Source organism: Stenella coeruleoalba, assembly GCF_951394435.1.
Source record: "Stenella coeruleoalba genome assembly, chromosome: 14".
Lineage (NCBI taxonomy): Eukaryota > Metazoa > Chordata > Mammalia > Artiodactyla > Delphinidae > Stenella > Stenella coeruleoalba.
In genome coordinates this window covers 46359837-46375771 of record NC_137160.1, presented here as the reverse complement: position 1 = coordinate 46375771, position 15935 = coordinate 46359837, and the positions used below count along the sequence as shown (strand labels likewise).

The window sequence follows — 15935 nt, the reverse complement described above, 5'->3', positions numbered from 1 at the left end:
TATAAAACCAGGAAGAGAGAAAGACGAAAGGAAGTTTTACTGCAAAGAATATGCTGTTATATCTTATACAAGTTTTTCACAACATTTATGTAATGTTTTGAGTATCGATGACTTTGATTTGAATTTCAAAGTACTAATTAAATTCCTTAACTTTCGTCCTAGTAAGCAATAAGTTTTCATTTGTTTTTAGAAAAGGATGAAGAGAAAGGCAGAGATTTCTGGCTTTTTAAGACAGTATATGGTTATTCCCTTCCCCCTGCTCCCTCAATTCAACAGAAAGACAAAATGATATAGAAAGAAGAGGGAACAAGATGAATAGGGAGCTCTGGACGAGCTGGGGTCACAGGCGGATGCAAGGACTGCATGAACACCCCATGGTGCAGACAGTCCTCCTTTGGCTGCCTGCAGACTTAGGTGCAATATTGAATGTCCTGGGACCATATCAAGGGAAGCTCAAAGCTCAGTACTGAAGCCTCTGCCAGAGTTATGCCACTCCACTCATCTCTGTCATACTCTGGGCAACCTGTCTTGATATATGAGCCTTCCTTAACACAGGCAATTTCCTCTGGGGACTGTCTGAGCCCCCGAAGGAAGTTTTTCTTCACTGACTCTCTTCTTGCCACCATCCTAGGGGGTTGCAGAGGTGAGTCTGTATCTATCTGTATGTCATCTTCCTACCCAACCATCGTCTATCTAAGTATATATTCTAACACAAATATGTTCCCTCTGCATAATTTTTGCACATAATCCACATTCATGAACTATATTCCTGGAACTTCTGAGACAGGATTTGATTCAACTCAAAACATAAAAGGATGAGAAAACTTCAATTAACAAAGGCCCTAAATGCCATCTCTCTCAAAACTTATCCTATCGAAAAATAGGACAGCCTGAATCATTTTTTAACATCAAGGAGTATTTATTGTTTCTTAGTAAATAATTTACTATTTGAAAAACTTCTGTGCCCAGAAACTTTTGATACAATGGTGAAAAAAATTTATAAGTAAGCTATTAATCTTTCGTCTCTATTAATCTAGGAGTGACCTGTGTTTCACGTGTTACAATTCACCCTTCCTCTAAGAAACAGAATAAGAGATCTGTGGTTTTAATTTACATTTTACATTTAATACATTTAAAAAATTTTTAAGACATTATTCTCAGTCTTTGAAGTTGAAGATTTGTCTGGAATGTTCTCCCTGCCCTCCTCCTGTCCCTTTTTCCATGCACTGTTCATGTAGAAGTCTCCTACAAGGACAACCCCTGGTGAAGTCCTCCTTACATGCTTTCCCATCAACAACACAGGGTAATCAGCTTGTAATTATTTTATCAGTTCACATGTTAGTTATCACAGCTAAACTGTAAGTATAACCCCCAACTGGGCAATACAGTTAAACAGGAGAATAAAGAAGGGAAGAAAGAGTAATGTTTAACGAGATGATGTAAAAAAGTCAGTGATTCCACCCGGTGAAGGAGGCCATCAAGGCCTATCAACGGGAGCTTCTCTCTAGACATCCAAGAATAAGAAACACTTTCCATGACTGCTGCGCGTACGAGAAAAATCAGGATAGAGCCCAGAGCACGGCAGCATCATTGTCACGTGCAAATACCATCCTAGGGAGTACACATTATAGGAGAGTTCAGCTCCTTCGGGTTTGGGTCCCACATATATATGCGTCATCAGAAAATAGGGATCGATGGAACTGTAAAATGTTAATCTTTGTACTTAAAGTAGGAATTTCAGAATCTTCAGCGTAAGGGGTCTGAGAAATCAATACAATTGCGAGAGAGTGATGCCAGGCAACTGCTGCTTCCATGCAAATGTCATGAATGTAGAAGAGCAGAGACTCCTAAAAAGGGCGGCAACCTGGAGCCAGGAAGGCCAACAAGGAGAGTCCAGGCAGGTCCCAGACAGAGGCACGGGCCTGGGCTGCATGTGACTGACTCATCTGAAGAGGACTAGAGGTCAGCCTCAGAACAGTGTTGCCTATTTTGTTTGAGGAATCGCTACGCCTCTATAAGACAAGTGGCAGGTATACATGTGACGCACTGATACTGAAATCACCATGGCTCCTCGCCAACCCAACACAGCCTCAGCCCCACAGTCCCCCGCCTTCGCACAGTCTGCTGCTGCTTATCTGCAAATTGCTGGGAGTGTTGCACAGGCACTCAGAGGTTCGCTCATATTCTTCCCCTTCTCCGGACTTCCTGACAAGGTACCTCACCGCCACCTTAGCTGCCTGCCCTCCCCTAGGGATGCTCCGCTGCCAGGCACAGCTGTCCTTGCCCAGTTACCACCCCCACACTTCAAAAGGTCAAGGCTGGGGCTTCCCTGGTGGCGCAGCGGTTGAGAGTCCGCCTGCCGATGCAGGGGACACAGGTTCATGCCCCGGTCTGGGAGGATCCCACATGCTGCGGGGCGGCTGGGCCCGTGAGCCATGGCCGCTGAGCCTGCGTGTCCAGAGCCTGTGCTCCGCAACGGGAGAGGCCACAGCAGTGAGAGGCCCGCGTATGGCAAAGGAAAAAAAAAAAAAGGTCAAGGCTGACTGTGGTCCATAACCCAGTGGTCATTTTACCTCCCATACAATCGGAGCTGTTTCCCACACCTCTGCAGCAACTCTGCTCATTGCCCGTCTCTCCAGATGGTTCTCTGCTCAGTTTTCCACTGGAGATGGGCAGCAGACCACTGGCGACAATGGTCATCTCTCCAGCCCTCCCTTCATCCATGACATTTTCATTAAGAGATAGAATCCATTTCCCTGTCCCTTGAATCCAGGCTCACCTCGCAGCTTGCTTTGGCAACCAGAATGTAGCAAAGGTGGCGTGTGCCTTACCCGCCTTCTGCAACCACCACAAGCAAAAGCCCAGCTCACCGGCTGGGGTGTGAGGGACCACATGACCAGCTACCCATCAGTCCAGGTGACTGCCAGCCAACTCCCCGAGGCAGGGCCACCTAACTGGCCTGCAGCTCATCACAGATGCATGAGGCAGTTAAGCCAACATCAGAACCACCCAGCTGGGGCCAGCCTAAATTGCTGACCCACAGACTCACTGGTTGTTATTTTAAGCCATTAAATTTGGGGGCAGTTTCTTACACAGTAATAAGTAATTAACAGACCCATGACAAATGGTCCACATAGTAGGTAACTCTCTAGATCACTTCACTCCCCCCAGAGAGATATTTGAACTTCCCGTTACGTATTATAACATGTTAGAATATTAAAATAATGTATTACAACACTGCATTGCAGCATTATTATGCTATCATATTATCTTGAATTACACTATTAGTTGTCCCTCCTTTTCAGAGCGCACAGGTATTCCAGGCAAAGCTGTGTCAGTGGCGGGGGGAAGAGGGCGTTACACCCGTAGACTCACACTATTCCAGGAAACCCTGCTGCTTCCAGCTGCCAGGCCTTGCCGCTCAGTCTGATCCACTGGGCTAAACTTCCTCGTCCCTCCTTTTCTTTCCCCCAGGTTGCTCCTTATTCTGGCTTTCACTAACGTTCCAGTTCTTTCAGAAATATCTGTATATACTTCTCACTTGCCATTTAGGATGCCTACAGATGCAAGCACCAGAACTGGCTGTCTGAAAGAGTGCGGCAATTTATCTTCTCACATACCAAAAAAATCCAGATGTAGACAGCTCCATGTTTGCTTAATTCAGCAGTTCCCCGGTGTCACCAAGAAGCCCTCTTTCTGCCCACCTTTTGAATAAGATGGCAGCTTTGTCCTCAGAACAGCTCTCTCCTGAGCACAAAACTGTTGCCACCACAGTAGACATCAGAACTAGACAGGACAACAGCTCTTCCTAAATGTGTCTCGTTAAGAACCTTTCCCAGAAGTCCACAACCAGACCTCCTCTCAGATCTCATTAGCTAGAACTGTGTCACATGCCTCGTTCTAAACCAGTCACTGACAACTGGTGTAGCACAATCATGATTCACTTGAGTCAGCCAGAATTTATCCCGTTAGTTGTGTCTACTGAAATACCTAACCTCTATGTAGGAATGAGATCAAACCACTTTTTATGGTGGTCAGAGGTCCTGTGCCACTTGATGTATTTGGCCTAAGGGCCTGCTTTCAAATGTCTCTGTTCATTCCATGATGGTTCTCTGGGGCAAATTCTTTCCTAAACTTATGTATCAACTCAGCCAATATTCCCCATTTAGCGTGGCTTTAGATAAGGAGCACTGTGTAAGTGACTAGAGTCTGAGACACCTAATTTCACTTCCAATACCACTTGTTCAAGTTCAACCATGCTCAGATTTGGTCCCGGGACCGGCAGCATCAGCATCACCTGGGATTTTTTTTTTTTTTTTTTTGGCCCCATCCCAGATTAGTGTTCTAAGACCCAGCCATGTGTGTGTTAACAAGTCTTTCAGGCGTTCCCTAAAGCTTGAGAACCACTGCACTACATACTAGCTAATGTGGCTTTGGGCAAGACATATTCTCTCTTCGGTTCAGATTGTCAGTCTTTAAAATGGGGTAATAAGATCCCTTAAGGTGTTATTATAAAAATTAAGAAAATGTAAAATACTTAGTACAGTGCTGGCACAAAGAAACATATGTTGGCATATCTTCATGAACATAAAGCTACATATTCTTACAATCTATAAACAACCAAGGTGTGTATAAACGTATTAAATGAACTGATTAAACCACATATTTTTAAATATGTACATGTTATTTTGATTTATTGATTTTATACCTTATTAGTTTTACATATTTTTATTATATACAGTTCAGAAAATTAGTATGAACTCCTTATAAAAATAGCAGTTTCCTGGCTGCACTACCACCACTTGCCTATATTTTAGCCAACTTTTGTTATTTATCTCCATATTACTGAATACGATGCAGAGACTTCTATTTCTTAATTTAACAATTTTAGACATTTCTTTCATGAGGATGAGGATTTAGTTCTCTTAAGCTACCAGTTCCTATTGCTTCGTCTTCCAAATGAGATGTTATCTCAGTATTTAGCTATCAATATTCTTTATATTACTATGACTTTGTAAAATAGGTTTTTTTAAAAAAGTCAATAATTTATAGTGACAATGTTTCTTGTGTACTTTTTCCCTTTTGGAGGCAATAATTGCTCAATATTCCAACAGCTCAACCTATCCAACAGCTCAGGAAAACTAGTATCAATAATACTTCCTACACAAATGTATCAGAAATTATCAGTTCCATTTTTTTCTAGAGAACTTTCTCCTGGCTGCTGAGATTTCTCTACCACATTCTTTCACTGTGTCGGAGGTACTCTTTCCCGACCCCCACCTTTTCGTCTTTCTTGGCTTACTTTCAGCAGCCTCCTGACAAAGAATACAAGGGAGGCAAAGGTTTCGAGTTCTTGCATGTTCACAGACATCTTCCCTTTCACATCTGATTGTCAGTTTGTGACTAGAATCGAATCCCAGGTTAGAAATCATTTTTTCATCCGAATTAGAAGGTATCATTCTAGTAGTTCCTACCTTCCTGGGTTCAGTGTCACATTTTCTCCCAGTTTACTGTATTTGCCCTCTTTTTCTTCAGTAAGTTCTACATCTTCAGTGTTTTAATATTTAATAATATCCCTTCATAGGAATCTTTTTATTGACTGTAGCAGGTATTCTGTGGGCCCTTCACTATTGGGAAGTTCTTATTTCTTTGATAATTTTCTCTCCAATTTTTCCTGTTCTCTTTACAGACTTGTAGATATTGGATGTCCTGGCTAATATCTTAACTGTCTGTCTTTATTCTATTGTGCATTTTCTTTTTTTGATCATTTCAGTTTATTTTTTATTTCAGGATTTTTAAAAATCATTATTGGCTTATAAATCTCTTATCTGGTATTTTTTACACATTTTTTAAAATGGTCTCTGCATTGCCTGTTACCTCCAATTTTCTCCTCTGTTTTTGTTTTGGTTGGTCTGCCTGTTAGAAGCTTTCCTCAAATACCTCATGATCCTTTGGATATCTGTGTACGCTGTAGAATGAGGCACAAAAATCTAATCTGATGCTCTGGGTTTTGGCCAATTTTTGAGACTAGATTTTACTTGTAAGATAATCAGGATACCAACTGGATTTTTCTTTGCAGAAACTCCAAGTGTCAATATTCTATTTCCTATAGTGTTGTTTCTTATTTGAAAAATCTTCCAATTTTATACTCAGGGGTATGAGTTCCAAAAATAGATGAAGGGAGCTAGAAAAGCTGCCATTCAGTACATAAACTTAATCTCCAGCACCCTCAAGAGAAGTCAAGAAAATCACTCATTGAACAGAAAGTGACTAACATCTTTCTGTAGTGACCCAATTACACAAGCTCTTCTAAGACCTGGATAATACTGTGTTTCTCTTATGCATCTGATAGTACCGGTTTTGGACTGAACTGTGTTCCCCCAAAATTCATATGTTGAAGTCCTAACCCTCAGCACTTCAGAATACGACATTAATTAGCAATAGGGCCTTTAAAGAGGTAATTAAGGTAAGACGAGGCCTTCACCGTGGGCCCTAATCAGCGATTAGAGATAGAAGAGACATAGAAGAGACACCAGGGATTCTTGTGCACAGAATGAAGAGCCCTGTGAGGACACAGCAAGAAAACAGCCATCTGCAAACCAAGGAGAGGAGCCTCAGAGAAACCAATCATGCCAACACCTTGATTTTGGGCTTTCAGCCCCTAAAACTGAAAATAAATCTCTTGTTTAAGCCACTCAGGCTGCAGCATTTTGTTACAGCAGCCCTAGCAAACTGATATAGTACCCACCCATGCATAGAAGTTACTAATAGTACTCATTACTGAAAAACCGATTTGACTAATTGGCTCATTGGTGCCCTGCCCATATGCACTCACCTACTACTCAGGGATCGTCTACAAACAGCTCCCATACATGCTGAGAGCTTCCCTCACCCCTGGAGGCCAAGGGAGAGGGGCAGGCTACAGTTCATGCGGGGCCACATTCAACAAAGGGCCAGAGTGGTAGGTCAGCTTCCCCCCGTCTTAATTGAATGTTTCCAGCCTGTGTCTCTCAGATGGTCCCCAGCCAAGCTGAGCAGCCTTTGACTGTCATCCCACAGCCAAGTCTTAAAACAGAAGGACTTGCATAGGGGGGAAGAAAAAAAAAAAGAAAAAATGCCACAATAGTTATCTATTTCAAATTATATCATCCTTTATCCCCCCTACACTAATAATTCAACCTACTGCTACTCCAGGCTTTTTCTCTTACAGCATCAGTGGTGTCAACTGTAAAAAGGGCTGCTCTCAAATCACACTTGGGTCACATGGAAGGTTTGCATAAGGGCTTGAAAAAGAATTACAGATTTTATTATACAGTAAAATATTAAAGTTCCTACTATCTTATGCTATGAGATTTAGAAATTTAAATTTTATCAGCATAAGACATTTTGTTATACCAGTGACTCACGTCTGTTGAGGAGTTTGTGGAATGCCATTCCTCTATAATAATTCGGAGCATGAAATCCCAGAGTGCTATTTAACTGTGTCTACCCCTAAAATTAGCATGGATTTTTGTATAATCACATACTACAGAAAAGACACTATTAGGAAGTTTTTGGCAACAAAATGACAAAGTTCAACAAAAGTGTACAATGTGAGGATTTTAATTCCATTTGCCCTGATTCTATGATGGGCTTCGATCTAGAACTTCTCGCCCCTGGTAATTCACTCTTCCCACACCTGGGTTTTAGTTTCAGCTCCTCCCAAAGCAGATTGGATGTACCGAGCCATCTGGGAAGCTAGAGGATGAAGGGAAGGATGAAGGGAAGAATCCAAACTTGACTGGGTTTAAATCCTCCAGAGGTGGAATATTTCAAAATGAAAACAAATTTAATTTAAAGAGATAGTTTTAAACCAGAAGAGACCAAGGTGTCTCTAAGTAACCGAATAGGTGAAGTTACATTACACAAGTAGGTTCACTAGTAGAAAAATTGTAGACCGAAGTTCTGTTTTTTTTGTTTGTTTTAAATCGCCAATTGTGGTTTGAGACGAGCAAAAGTCTAAAGCCATATAAGGCAGAAACAGAATTTGAGCTCTCCAAGGGCAGGGGTGCTTGCCTTCTGTTCAATGCTGTCAATGCCATGCCTAGAACACTGCCTGGGACATAGGCATCAACGGCAGATATTGACAGGAGGGAGGGAGGGAGGATTAGGCGAGATGGGAGGGACTCAGGGTTCCCAAGAGCCTCATTTCATTAGAAAGTTGTGAAAACAATCTTCCTGAAACTCTCAGACATGACAAGAGCAAGCTGACAATATATCCAACAGGAGACGCAATCATTAAAACGGTCTTGGGTATGTGAGTGTGTGTATACTATTTCTGAACACGAAAGAAACACTTTTCTTCATTCTGAAACACGGAAAATAATGTGAAAATACCAGATCAAGTATCACTGGATAAAACTTACCTTTATGAATGTTTGGAAGCTAAGTCTTTAGTCCACTAGGGCCCCGCTCACTAAATTAGAACAGGTTTTCATTAGCATGCCAATTTGCAGTAGTATAAGTAAACATGTATGGAAATAAGATAGAAGCCATATATTTGGTTAAAGCACATAATTAATAAATTCTGGACTCTGAACGCGCAAAATGACCCAAGTCTTAGAACCCTAGGGACCCCTGGAGTCTGAATGCCCAGGTTTGAAACCCAACTCCACAACTTACCAGTTGAATGACCTGGTACAGGTTTCTTAACATCTCTGCAGCTCTGTTTTCTCACCTGTAAAATGGGAATTATATTAGTCCCTCATCACTAGATTATAGTTAGGATAAGAGATTATCCAGGTAAAGCATGTAGTAAATGTTTGGCACATGGAAATGAGACGTGTCTCATTCAAGGCAGGGACTTCCCCTAGTTAAGAGCAGGCTCAGTTACAACAGCTGATAATAATTTAGCATTTACATTGGGCTAGTAACCCTGCAAAGTGTTCTGCGTGTATTAACCAATTTTAAAACGTATTACATCTCGAAATGCCTAAAATGCCATTATTTTCTTTGAAAGCCCATGTTGAACAAAGGACTCAAGCAATATTAGAATTTAATATGAATTGCCATTTTCAGTTTTCTCTCAGCCCTATCTTTAAAATAGTTAATTTTCTTTAATGTACATGTAGGCAAATATATTTAACCATGGTTAAATTTAATTTTCCTAGTCTTGGACCATCATCCCAGCTAACCCTAGTCTGTTTTCCAAAATATTAAATACGACTTGCAACTTTAATTGAATACTAAAAGCAAAAGAGAAACCCAATGGTTCACCAAGACCTCCTTCCACTTAATTTATGTCAGTTGTTTTAATATCGTCTGATAGCCTTTAAACGTACCCAGCTGAACCATCGTCCAGTCTAATTTCTAAACTCAAAGATATTATATGTAAAATGGGTGAAGTCTTACAGTGTTGAGAATCCAGTGAAAAAACATTTAAACTACTTAGACTACATTACACTGTGCTAGTTTTCTTTCCCCCCCTCCCTTGCCCTCCCCCTAGTCAACTGACAGTGATGTTTGTTTGGCGTGCTCGCTGGGTCTCCTAAAGAAATTGTGCTTCACCATGTAATTTTTCTTCCCGTCACTAGGCTGTGGCCTAAACTAGCTGAAACCCATAGGCCAAAAAAGGAAAAAAAATACAAACGGATTATAATACATCAATTTAGGTCACGATACCACATTAAAAATGTAAAAATGTGGGGGCTTCCCTGGTGGCGCAGTGGTTGAGAGTCCGCCTGCTGATGCAGGGGACACGGGTTCGTGCCCTGGTCCGGGAAGATCCCACATGCCGCAGAGCGGCTGGGCCCGTGAGCCATGGCCGCTGGGCCTGCGCGTCCGGAGCCTGTGCTCCGCAACGGGAGAGGCCACAACAGTGAGAGGCCCGCGTACCGCAAAAAAAAAAAAAAAAATGTAAAATTGTGATTGGTGTTTAGTTCTGTAATTCAGAAGGATGGGTGTTACTTGTGCTGAGAAAATTCCCAGCATGTCTGGCCACTTAGATTAAGAATGAAATGTACAGTGGAAGACCTGAGGCCTAGCTCGCGTCTGGGAGACCCACTCATGGAAACATTCCTCCCCTGAGCAGGTAAAACAGGCTGCTCCAACCCCCACTCTCCCCACTCCTGTGTGTTCAGTACTCACCTTCCCTGCAGGGATGAAGAAAGCCGCAGAAGAGTCTTCACTTTTCCCCCCGCAGCGCGTCCTCGGAGAACCCGAAAGGCATTCGACTTAGCCTCTGCTTGCCCCTCACCTTATCAACCCCACGGCTCTCGCGAGACTCAAACCCCGCTACACATTGGAAACACCTGGGGAGCCGGAGGCGCTAAGTGAACCCGTGATCCACGCCCCCGCAAGGCTGATTAATTGGCTTCAGATGGGTGCTGGGTAGAGCGATGTTTAAAAGGCAATGGGATGCACGGCGAGCAATGGGATGCACGGCGAGCACTGAGAATCGCTGCTTCCGAGGGCAGAGAGCCTGCGCTTGACTCCACTTCTGGACTTGCCCAGGTAAGGGGGTGGTGAACCCCTTCCAGGGCCTGAGGGCGGGCTCTTGTCTAACACTTGGAAATGAATTATTGGAAAAGACCTTATTGCAAAGGGGTGCTTGAGGGGAGAGTCTCAGGGTAAGAGAACCCAAGAGGAATGCTCTGCCTCCAGAGCTTGCAGTCTCGGGGTTTATGGAGGTGGGGTTAGTTTCCGGGTTGTCTCTGGCCAATTATCTTTCTCGGGCGCAAATTTAGTTCCACTCAGAGGCCTTGCTGGGGGCCCGCGCGTCTCTCAGTCAAGATGGATTCCAGCGCCTGGGTTTCTGGGAGGTAGGCCGGCGTCTCCTCCCTCTTTGCCCCCCGCCGCTAATTTTTTCCGGTTGGTTTTGGAGGCAGCTTGTTAGTTCCATGTTTCTTTATCAGGACCTCCTCTTGTGAGACAATTTATGCAAGTGGTTATTTTCATGCCTGGCCGGGGCGGGCAATTTCAGTCAAAGATTCCCTAACAGAACTACATAGCAGATCCTCATTCAGGCTAGTGAACTCTTCTGCTCCTCTTCCTTTTTCTTTCACTCATCCTGCAGACTCTACTCACCTACCTGGTCTCAGCGGTTTCTTATGAGCTCTAATGGGGGCGAGGGTTCAATTGGGAGTTCTTCCTGCTTCTCCCGCCCTTACTAACCTTTCACCCAGATTCAGGTTCAACTCTGACAACATAATGCTAGTACGAGGGTTAATTTCATAAATTCAGTTAAACAATTCGACTTCACAGAAAGAAAGAAAATCATTCCAGCCCGTTGTGAACTGTATGTGGGCAAAAATAGAACAATTTTCTACATGACTTAGTTTTTTTCAACTATTTCAACATAAACACCTCAAGTTCTTTTTACCTAAACGTAACAACTGAAAATGTCTCCCAGAGAATATTTCCCCAGGTGCCAGTTTAGACAGCCCAGGCCACACATTTAAAATATTATGAATCAGTGGATTAAATATCAGTAATAAACATTCTATTTTTTATTCACATTCTCAAAGACACTATATATGTGTATTTCTCAAGCAATATCTGGGAAATAAAATGGAACAGTACATTTATTTTTTTTCTGAAAGAGCAGTGATTTGGTAAGCAGCATTAGCTTGAAAGCAACTAGTTCTTTTTAATGCTTATCATGCTTTCCTTGTATTCAGTTTAAATGTCACACATCAGCATCTATAGGTAGGCTATTGTCAGTGACCTTTATATTATGTTGAAAAAGCACCAGGAATTTCCTTTTTTTTTTTTCCCTGTATTTTCAAAGAATTGGGGGGGAAATTTCAGCCCACTCTTTCACTGCCAGTAACATTTGCAATCAGAGTCCAATGTTCCCGGTTATATGACATCACAAGTGCAGTTAATAAATTTTGATGACAAACTCAACAGAACTCTGTGGATCCCTTGAGCTAACATCCAAATGCATGGGGGTGAAGGGTGGAAATCTTAATAGGTTTTGTACTGCCTCTGCCTTTGCAGAAAATGATAACCTTAACCTAGGGTCCTGTGGATTCATGAATAATACAAAAGAAGCATTTATGTCTAAACATAAACTTCTGTCCTAAAGTGGTTTTTTTTATATTTACAATATTATCTTTATTAAAATAATATACAATAATGGATTAATTCCAGACTATAAATTAGGAGTAATTTGTCACCTAATATGGAATAAATATTCCAGAACTACAAATAACTGAAAAAAAAACTAATAACTTCCCGATTTCAGTGGACATTTGTCATGCTTTTTGCCATCCAATTTCTTTTTAACATCCCTCTTTCTATTGAGAACATTCTCATGAGAATGTTCAAGTCTCATTTCTGATTTTCTACAACTCGAATCAAATATCCCTCACATTTTAGCCTGCTTTTCAGATATATGTTCAGAGTCATGTTTTATAGTATGGAACACGGATTACTCATTATACCATTCACCTCATATATAATACTTTGAAAATTTTATATTTTTATTATAGCTGACAGGTTTTGGCAATAAGTTTATGTTCCATCCTCCTTTTACGTTTTGTTCTGCAAAAGTTTGCATAGAACTTTTCCTTGAATGTTTGGTAGAATTAACCAGTGTAACTATCTGGGCCTGAAGTTTTATTTTGGAGAGTTTTCCTTTGGTCTCTTTTGGTGAATTTACTATATGCCCTTGAAATGAATGGGTGTTCTGCCTTTCTCTCAATTACTAAAAGAGTGGTGTAGCAGTCTTCTGTTATGGTTGTGGAATTGTCTAGTTCTCCCTTTAATTATTTTATTTTGATTCTTCATGTAATTCTTCATGTAATTTTAGTAGGCGTACACATAATTTATGTTATTTCCTCATGAATTATACGTTTTATGATTACTAAATGTTGCTCTTTATTTCTAGTATCACCCTTTGTATTGAAGTCAATTTCATTCTGAAGTGTTTTTTTAAAAAAGTGTGTGTATATACACATATTTATATGATGAATTTACCCTTCATTGTAAGCTAACAACAAAAGATGGTAGATAATTAAATGCTAACGTTTCAAACTGGTTGCTTATGTTTTGGATTACTTACTTCGTAGTGTTAGCATTTAAATGGTTGGCTTTGAACTTAAACAGCCATTAAGATGCATCAGGGGAGTTCTCAGTTTTTTTGCGGCGATTGTTTTCATCTGGCTTGGCTATGGGCTCAACAAAATGGCAGAGATGGGGTTTACATAGCAAAGGCTAATTTTGTTAGTGGGAGGGATGAAACCTTTTCTTCCATAAATAAGAGGGATGGTCTTGAGAGACTAGCATGTGGGAAAAGCTAAATCTTCTGTCCCCCTTCCCCACCAGCCTTGAGATTTCGATTGTTATTCCCTCTTTCCCTTGAAGATTTCAATGCAAATGTTTTAGTTCCCAAGCCTTTGCCTTGTATATTACTCACAGCATCTCGGCCCCCTCTCAAAGGATTCCTTGGATACTGAGCCAACTGTCTATAAAATCCATTATTCTGGACTTTCTGGGGTTAATACCCAAATCCTCTCCCATGGCAGTACAAGTCAGAAGAGGAATGGAGGGGAAAAATTACATGAACATTCCTAAAGGCATTGTCTATTGAAAAGAGGGCAATAATTAAGCGATAATGTGAAAGGAGAGAGGACATTCTCACAGGATAATAGTCTCCCGCTGCTGCAAGAATGTGGGGCAAAGCCAGCCCCGTTTATGGAAAATAAATGCCACAGTGAGGGAGGTTAAGACATTTATTTTCAAATCAGAGAAGCCAGTCCTTTGGCAGAGTCCTATGATTCCAAATTACCAAAACTGAACCACTTTATCCAATAGCTATTTTTGCAGAAGAAGGGTGCTTACTTATGTCATTAGTAGCCTGCAGAGCTAGAGGCCCTCTCATTCAGAGAGGGGGGTGGAGTGGGTGGAGAAATAGCTAGCTAGCTAGATAAAATACTGGTTCTGTCTTCAGCTGGTTAAGAGAGGTGCAAATACAGCAAAAATTTTAACAAGGTCTTCATTAGGCTGTGCTCCGAGTGATTCCAACTGCTTAAGATTAGTTTGCGTCCTATAGAAACTTTCTAAGAGCAACACCCTTTCCTTTGCTGAATAAGAATACAATTGCTCCAGAGCAGGAAGCTGAAGGATGAAGGATCTGGTAGGGTTAGGGAGGAGCAATCCTTATAGTGGAAATATTTTAGGGCAAGTGGACCCTTTCAGTACCCTCAGATCACACTCATAAGACTAATTCCAGCACTACAGTTTCCGGAATGAATTCCAAAGGAATTGCAAGGTTGTTTTAAATGACTATAAATGAAACCCAGATTGTGACATGGTTGATTAAGTGTTTTCGGCCATCAATGGAACGGCACATCAATTGACTGCTTAAAAATCAAACATTCACACAGGCAAAATGTTTCAAATAAATGATGCACAAGTTTTATTCAGTCTGTCAGAGGATCATAGTCAATATCACTAGTTCTGCACTCGTGTGACATTACATTACATAATAGCATTCACCATAAACAAAGTTGAAAAGTTACATAAAGACAACAAATATTTGGTATCATCAGATGTCACTGGACACATAAATATGAACAAGGTACCCTCAAGATATTTGTAGCACATGGAATAGAGAAGGAAAACGGTACCTACTTTTTATCAAAAAGAAAGGAAGCGTGGTAATCCAATAGACAGAAATACAATGAGGACCCAGGATGGATCATTAAATTCTAGATAATAAAATCATGGACAGCTTCATGGAGACGTATATGGCTGCCAGAAGCATGATGATCTCAGGACCATAACACTGTTTAAAACCCCCAATGGCTTCCCAAATCATTCAAGGTAAAAAGCCAAAGTCTATCCTGTAACCTACAAGGTCCTAGTTAACTTCTCTGAGAGTATCTCCTACTCCTTTCTTCTCATTCATTCCACATGCACTGGCCTCTTTACTCCTCCTAGAAAGTGACAGGCACAGTGCTGCCTCGGGGCCTTCACATATGCAGTTCCCTCTGCCTGAAATGTGCTTGCCCCAGGTATCCACATCCGCAATGCTCCCTACATCACTCTTTCAGGTTTTTTGTTTTGTTTTGTTGACAATTGAACTATTTTTTATTTTTTATACAATCTTGAAATGTTACTTTCCATTTACAGTTATTACAAAACATTGGATATATCCCTGTGTTGTACAGTACATCCTTGGTAGGCGATGGGGAGGGAGAAGTACTCTTTCAGGTCTTAAATGTTCCCCTTTTCAGCAAGACCTTGCTAGGCCACCATTCTTTTTCTTTTTTAATGTTTGTTTTTGTGGTTGTTTCATTTGTTTGGGTTTTTTTTCTTGTTTTTTTGTTTGTTTGTTTTGTTTTTTTGTGGCCACACCATGCGGCACGCAGGATCTTAGTTCCCCGACCAGAGATCAAACCCGTGGCCCCTGCAGTGGAAGCATGGAGTCCTAAACAGAGGACCAGCAGGGAAGTCCCATTAGCCAACATTCTTGAAACCAGAATTTCTCACAATTCCCCCAACATTTCTTGTTCCCCTTTCCCGCCCTTTTCTTCTCCTCCCCATTTACCATATTCTAAATGACTATACATTTTGCTTATTTTCTGCTCCCCCAGTTAGAATGTGAGCCCTATAAGGGCAGAAACTTCTTGATGCTTTGTTCAGTTCGAAGAATGCCTGGTCCACAGTAGGTAATCCTAATTGAATTCTTCAATAAACAGCTTCATTGTTCTCATGTTTCTTAAGAGGATTTTATCATGGGTGCTCTAATTCTCTAACTGGCCATATAATGCTGTTCTGTAAAAATTTCTCCTTGGAACGCTACAGGATATCTTTAAACAAAAGGGTGTCTTCATACTATTCCATCAGACTAAACTAGAAACTGTCTTATAATAGAAACCAACCATTGAATTTCTCCATCTGAAAAATAAAGGTGTTCAACTAATGATAATCATAATTTGACTAACAAT

General features: G+C 41.2%; 1 protein-coding gene across 2 annotated transcripts in view; it reads right to left on the bottom strand.

Annotated features, from left to right (window-relative positions):
- Positions 1–11523, bottom strand: part of CHST9 (carbohydrate sulfotransferase 9) — a 785034-nt gene extending 773511 nt beyond the window's left edge. For both annotated transcript variants that reach the window (XM_079942964.1, XM_079942961.1), the window contains exons 1-2: positions 10126–11523; positions 8662–8716 (exon numbers count right to left, since the gene is read on the bottom strand). The gene's annotated coding sequence lies outside the window, so the exon portion shown is untranslated. The remainder of the gene's footprint in view (positions 1–8661; positions 8717–10125) is intronic.
- Positions 11524–15935: the final 4412 nt, after the last annotated feature.